Source organism: Gasterosteus aculeatus, chromosome 5 (assembly GCF_964276395.1).
Source record: "Gasterosteus aculeatus chromosome 5, fGasAcu3.hap1.1, whole genome shotgun sequence".
Lineage (NCBI taxonomy): Eukaryota > Metazoa > Chordata > Actinopteri > Perciformes > Gasterosteidae > Gasterosteus > Gasterosteus aculeatus.
Window position 1 is genome coordinate 15,377,171 of NC_135692.1, and position 6,619 is coordinate 15,383,789.

The following is a 6,619-nucleotide window of genomic DNA, read 5'->3' on the forward strand; positions in this document are numbered from 1 at the left end:
GGAAATATTCAAGAAATATTCAAAGGGAAGATTCATTACAAAGATTATATGTGATAAGGGGAGAAGGAAACCTGTGTTTGCCACGTATCTTGCTTTCTACAATATTGCTAGGAAAACAAAAGGAGTGATCTTCATAGGGAACCTGTGGGCTAATGGTTAGTGAAAGAAAAGATATTCAAAAAAATAATCAAAAAAATAATCAAAAAATATTCATCATAATATTCTTTGAAATATTCACGAAAATATTCACGAAAATATTCACGAAAATATTCATGAAGATATTCATGGAAATGTTCAAGAAATATTCAAAGGGAGGATTCATTATGAAGATTATATGTGATAATGGGAGAAGGAAACCTGTGTTTGCCACGTATCTTGCTTTCTACAATATAGCGAGGAAAACAAAAGGAGTGATCTTCATAGGGAACCTGTGGGCTAATGGTTTGTGAAAGAAAAGATATTCAAAAAAATAATAAAAAAATATTCATCTAAATATTCATGAAAATATTCATGAAGATATTCATGAAAATATTCAAAAAATATTCAAAGGGAGGATTCATTACAAAGATTATATGTGATAAGGGGAGAAGGAAACCTGTGTTTGCCACGTATCTTGCTTTCTACAATATTGCGAGGAAAACAAAAGGAGTGATCTTCATAGGGAACCTGTGGGCTAATGGTTTGTGAAAGAAAAGATATTCAAAAAAATAATAAAAAAAATAATCAAAAAATATTCATCTAAATATTCATGAAAATATTCATGAAAATATTCATGAAGATATTCATGGAAATATTCAAAAAATATTCAAAGGGAGGATTCATTACAAAGATTATATGTGATAAGGGGAGAAGGAAACCTGTGTTTGCCACGTATCTTGCTTTCTACAATATAGCGAGGAAAACAAAAGGAGTGATCTTCATAGGGAACATGTGGGCTAATGGTTGGTGAAAGAAAAGATATTCAAAAAAATAATCAAAAAAATAATCAAGAAATATTAATGAATATTTTCATGAAGATATTCATGGAAATATTCAAGAAATATTCAAAGGGAGGATTCATTACAAAGATTATATGTGATAAGGGGAGAAGGAAACCTGTGTTTGCCACGTATCTTGCTTTCTACAATATAGCGAGGAAAACAAAAGGAGTGATCTTCATAGGGAACCTGTGGGCTAATGGTTAGTGAAAGAAAAGATATTCAAAAAAATAATCAAAAAAATAATCAAAAAACATTCATGAAAATATTCATGAAAATATTCACGAAAATATTCACGAAAATATTGACGAAAATATTCATGAAGATATTCATGGAAATATTCAAGAAATATTCAAAGGGAGGATTCATTACAAAGATTATATGTGATAAGGGGAGAAGGAAACCTGTGTTTGCCACGTATCTTGCTTTCTACAATATTGCGAGGAAAACAAAAGGAGTGATCTTCATAGGGAACCTGTGGGCTAATGGTTTGTGAAAGAAAAGATATTCAAAAAAATAGTCAAAAAATATTCATGAAAATATTCACGAAAATATTCACGAAAATATTTATGAAGATATTCATGGAAATGTTCAAGAAATATTCAAAGGGAGGATTCATTACAAAGATTATATGTGATAAGGGGAGAAGGAAACCTGTGTTTGCCACGTATCTTGCTTTCTACAATATTGCGAGGAAAACAAAAGGAGTGATCTTCATAGCGAACCTGTGGGCTAATGGTTGGTGAAAGAAAAGATATTCAAAAAAATTATCAAAAAATATTCATCAAATTATTCATCAAAATATTCACGAAAATATTCACGAAAATATTCACGAAAATATTCACGAAAATATTCATGGAAATATTCATGAAGATATTCATGGAAATATTCAAGAAATATTCAAAGGGAGGATTCATTACAAAGATTATATGTGATAAGGGGAGAAGGAAACCTGTGTTTGCCACGTATCTTGCTTTCTACAATATTGCGAGAAAAACATAATGAGTGATCTTCATAGGGAACCAGTGGGCTAATGGTTGGTGAAAGAAAAGATATTCAAAAAAATAATCAAAAAATATTCATGAAAATATTCACGAAAATATTGATGAAGATATTCATGGAAATGTTCAAGATATATTCAAAGGGAGGATTCATTACAAAGATTATATGTGATAAGGGGAGAAGGAAACCTGTGTTTGCCACGTATCTTGCTTTCTACAATATAGCGAGGAAAACAAAAGGAGTGATCTTCATAGGGAACCTGTGGGCTAATGGTTAGTGAAAGAAAAGATATTCAAAAAAATAATCAAAAAAATAATCAAAAAACATTCATGAAAATATTCATGAAAATATTCACGAAAATATTCACGAAAATATTGACGAAAATATTCATGAAGATATTCATGGAAATATTCAAGAAATATTCAAAGGGAGGATTCATTACAAAGATTATATGTGATAAGGGGAGAAGGAAACCTGTGTTTGCCACGTATCTTGCTTTCTACAATATTGCGAGGAAAACAAAAGGAGTGATCTTCATAGGGAACCTGTGGGCTAATGGTTTGTGAAAGAAAAGATATTCAAAAAAATAGTCAAAAAATATTCATGAAAATATTCACGAAAATATTCACGAAAATATTTATGAAGATATTCATGGAAATGTTCAAGAAATATTCAAAGGGAGGATTCATTACAAAGATTATATGTGATAAGGGGAGAAGGAAACCTGTGTTTGCCACGTATCTTGCTTTCTACAATATTGCGAGGAAAACAAAAGGAGTGATCTTCATAGCGAACCTGTGGGCTAATGGTTGGTGAAAGAAAAGATATTCAAAAAAATTATCAAAAAATATTCATCAAATTATTCATCAAAATATTCACGAAAATATTCACGAAAATATTCACGAAAATATTCACGAAAATATTCATGGAAATATTCATGAAGATATTCATGGAAATATTCAAGAAATATTCAAAGGGAGGATTCATTACAAAGATTATATGTGATAAGGGGAGAAGGAAACCTGTGTTTGCCACGTATCTTGCTTTCTACAATATTGCGAGAAAAACATAATGAGTGATCTTCATAGGGAACCAGTGGGCTAATGGTTGGTGAAAGAAAAGATATTCAAAAAAATAATCAAAAAATATTCATGAAAATATTCACGAAAATATTGATGAAGATATTCATGGAAATGTTCAAGATATATTCAAAGGGAGGATTCATTACAAAGATTATATGTGATAAGGGGAGAAGGAAACCTGTGTTTGCCACGTATCTTGCTTTCTACAATATTGCGAGGAAAACAAAAGGAGTGATCTTCATAGGGAACCTGTGGGCTAATGGTTGGTGAAAGAAAAGATATTCAAAAAAATAATCAAAAAAATATTCATGAAAATAATCATGAAAATATTCATGAAAATATTCACGGAAATATTCATGAAGATATTCACGGAAATATTCAAGAAATATTCAAAGGGAGGATTCATTACAAAGATTATATGTGATAAGGGGAGAAGGAAACCTGTGTTTGCCACGTATCTTGCTTTCTACAATATTGCGAGGAAAACAAAAGGAGTGATCTTCATAGGGAACCTTTGGGCTAATGGTTGGTGAAAGAAAAGATATTCGAAAAAATATTCATGAAAATATTCATGAAAATATTCATGAAAATATTAACGGAAATATTCATGAAGATATTCATGTAAATATTCAAGAAATATTCAAAGGGAGGATTCATTACAAAGATTATATGGGATAAGGTGAGAAGGAAACCTGTGTTTGCCACGTATCTTGCTTTCCACAATATTTCGAGGAAAACAAAAGGAGTGATCTTCATAGGGAACCTGTGGGCTAATGGTTGGTGAAAGAAAAGATATTCAAAAAAATAATCAAAAAAATATTCATGAAAATAATCAAAAAATATTCATCTAAATATTCATGAAAATATTCATGAAGATATTCATGAAGATATTCATGGTAATATTCAAGAAATATTCAAAGGGAGGATTCATTACAAAGATTATATGTTATAAGGGGAGAAGGAAACCTGTGTTTGCCACGTATCTTGCTTTCTACAATATTGCGAGGAAAACAAAAGGAGTGATCTTCATAGGGAACCTTTGGGCTAATGGTTGGTGAAAGAAAAGATATTCGAAAAAATATTCATGAAAATATTCATGAAAATATTCATGAAAATATTAACGGAAATATTCATGAAGATATTCATGTAAATATTCAAGAAATATTCAAAGGGAGGATTCATTACAAAGATTATATGGGATAAGGTGAGAAGGAAACCTGTGTTTGCCACGTATCTTGCTTTCCACAATATTTCGAGGAAAACAAAAGGAGTGATCTTCATAGGGAACCTGTGGGCTAATGGTTGGTGAAAGAAAAGATATTCAAAAAAATAATCAAAAAAATATTCATGAAAATAATCAAGAAAATATTCATGAAAATATTCACGGAAATATTCATGAAGATATTCACGGAAATATTCAAGAAATATTCAAAGGGAGGATTCATTACAAAGATTATATGGGATAAGGGGAGAAGGAAACCTGTGTTTGCCACGTATCTTGCTTTCTACAATATTGCGAGGAAAACAAAAGGAGTGATCTTCATAGGGAACCTGTGGGCTAATGGTTGGTGAAAGAAAAGATATTCAAAAAAATAATCAAAAAAATATTCATGAAAATAATCATGAAAATATTCATGAAAATATTCATGAAAATATTCACGGAAATATTCATGAAGATATTCACGGAAATATTCAAGAAATATTCAAAGGGAGGATTCATTACAAAGATTATATGTGATAAGGGGAGAAGGAAACCTGTGTTTGCCACGTATCTTGCTTTCTACAATATTGCGAGGAAAACAAAAGGAGTGATCTTCATAGGGAACCTGTGGGCTAATGGTTGGTGAAAGAAAAGATATTCAAAAAAATAATCAAAAAAATAATCAAAAAAATAATCAAAAAAATAATCAAAAAAATAATCAAAAAAATAATCAAAAAATATTCATCTAAATATTCATGAAAATATTCATGAAGATATTCATGAAGATATTCATGGAAATGTTCAAGATATATTCAAAGGGAGGATTCATTACAAAGATTATATGTGATAAGGGGAGAAGGAAACCTGTGTTTGCCACGTATCTTGCTTTCTACAATATTGCGAGGAAAACAAAAGGAGTGATCTTCATAGGGAACCTGTGGGCTAATGGTTGGTGAAAGAAAAGATATTCAAAAAAATAATCAAAAAAATATTCATGAAAATAATCATGAAAATATTCATGAAAATATTCACGGAAATATTCATGAAGATATTCACGGAAATATTCAAGAAATATTCAAAGGGAGGATTCATTACAAAGATTATATGTGATAAGGGGAGAAGGAAACCTGTGTTTGCCACGTATCTTGCTTTCTACAATATTGCGAGGAAAACAAAAGGAGTGATCTTCATAGGGAACCTGTGGGCTAATGGTTGGTGAAAGAAAAGATATTCAAAAAAATAATCAAAAAAATAATCAAAAAAATAATCAAAAAATATTCATCTAAATATTCATGAAAATATTCATGAAAATATTCATGAAGATATTCATGGAAATATTCAAAAAATATTCAAAGGGAGGATTCATTACAAAGATTATATGTGATAAGGGGAGAAGGAAACCTGTGTTTGCCACGTATCTTGCTTTCTACAATATAGCGAGGAAAACAAAAGGAGTGATCTTCATAGGGAACATGTGGGCTAATGGTTGGTGAAAGAAAAGATATTCAAAAAAATAATCAAAAAAATAATCAAGAAATATTAATGAATATTTTCATGAAGATATTCATGGAAATATTCAAGAAATATTCAAAGGGAGGATTCATTACAAAGATTATATGTGATAAGGGGAGAAGGAAACCTGTGTTTGCCACGTATCTTGCTTTCTACAATATAGCGAGGAAAACAAAAGGAGTGATCTTCATAGGGAACCTGTGGGCTAATGGTTAGTGAAAGAAAAGATATTCAAAAAAATAATCAAAAAAATAATCAAAAAACATTCATGAAAATATTCATGAAAATATTCACGAAAATATTCACGAAAATATTGACGAAAATATTCATGAATATATTCATGGAAATATTCAAGAAATATTCAAAGGGAGGATTCATTACAAAGATTATATGTGATAAGGGGAGAAGGAAACCTGTGTTTGCCACGTATCTTGCTTTCTACAATATTGCGAGGAAAACAAAAGGAGTGATCTTCATAGGGAACCTGTGGGCTAATGGTTTGTGAAAGAAAAGATATTCAAAAAAATAGTCAAAAAATATTCATGAAAATATTCACGAAAATATTCACGAAAATATTTATGAAGATATTCATGGAAATGTTCAAGAAATATTCAAAGGGAGGATTCATTACAAAGATTATATGTGATAAGGGGAGAAGGAAACCTGTGTTTGCCACGTATCTTGCTTTCTACAATATTGCGAGGAAAACAAAAGAAGTGATCTTCATAGCGAACCTGTGGGCTAATGGTTGGTGAAAGAAAAGATATTCAAAAAAATTATCAAAAAATATTCATCAAATTATTCATCAAAATATTCACGAAAATATTCACGAAAATATTCACGAA